This window comes from Geospiza fortis, unplaced genomic scaffold (genome assembly GCF_000277835.1).
Source record: "Geospiza fortis unplaced genomic scaffold, GeoFor_1.0 scaffold1695, whole genome shotgun sequence".
In the NCBI taxonomy this organism is placed as follows: Eukaryota; Metazoa; Chordata; class Aves; order Passeriformes; family Thraupidae; genus Geospiza; species Geospiza fortis.
The window spans coordinates 23107-23975 of record NW_005054743.1 but is presented as its reverse complement, the minus strand read 5'-3'; positions in this window follow the sequence as shown (position 1 = coordinate 23975).

The following is an 869-nucleotide window of genomic DNA, read 5'->3' as shown; positions in this document are numbered from 1 at the left end:
CCGGGGCACGGTGGGGGACGGGGCGAGGAGCCCCGGCAGCTTCGGGCAGCACCTCCGCGGTGGGGTGGGCAGGGGCCGGATCCCACAGACCCCATGGGTGACCCCCTGCTCCCACGGGCAGAGGGGCGTGGAGGGCGCGGGGCGGGGAGATGCTGGTGCAGCTCTGGCAGTGGCAGGGCCCGGTGCTGCGCTGGCTGAAGGCTGATTCCCTGCTGGAGCTGAGCAAATGCCCTGTTTTCTGTCACATCCCCTCCAGCTGTCACTGCCACCCACGAGAACCGCCCGGCCCAGCCCCTTGGGGTGGGAGGGGGGACACAGAGGACACAGAGGGCCCTGCTGTGGTCGGGAAATGAGGAAGGGTCTGTACTGGCCCACCGGGGGGTTCTAGGTGCAGGGACCCTGCCTGGTCCCCACGGTGGCTCAGGGGACCCTGGAGCAGAAACAGGGACACGGCCTCCTTCCAGGTGGCCCAAGGGTCACCGGGAAGACAGAGCCAGCAGCACAAGGTGGTGACACCTTGGCTAGTGGGGTCCCTGGGAGGGAAACACCCTACACCCACAGCCAGGGTGGGAAGGGGCTCAGAACTCCTTGAGCACCCCCAGCTCTTCCCCTCCCTCCCAGGGCACCCTGGTCGTGCTGCCGGAGGGTGCCGGGCAGGGGGGGCTGCTCCGGCCGGGGGTGCCTCCTGCAGACCCCCGTGGGCGTGGGGCGGGCCCTGGCGCAAGCAGGCGCCGGGAGAGCCCGCACTGCCCCGGGCCCCGTCCCAGCCCCCCAATCCATCTCCCAGCCCGGCAGATTCCAGCCCCTGGGCACGGCAACATCTGCCTCCTGCTCCGGGTTCAATTAACCTGCTGCCGCCTCCTCCTCCG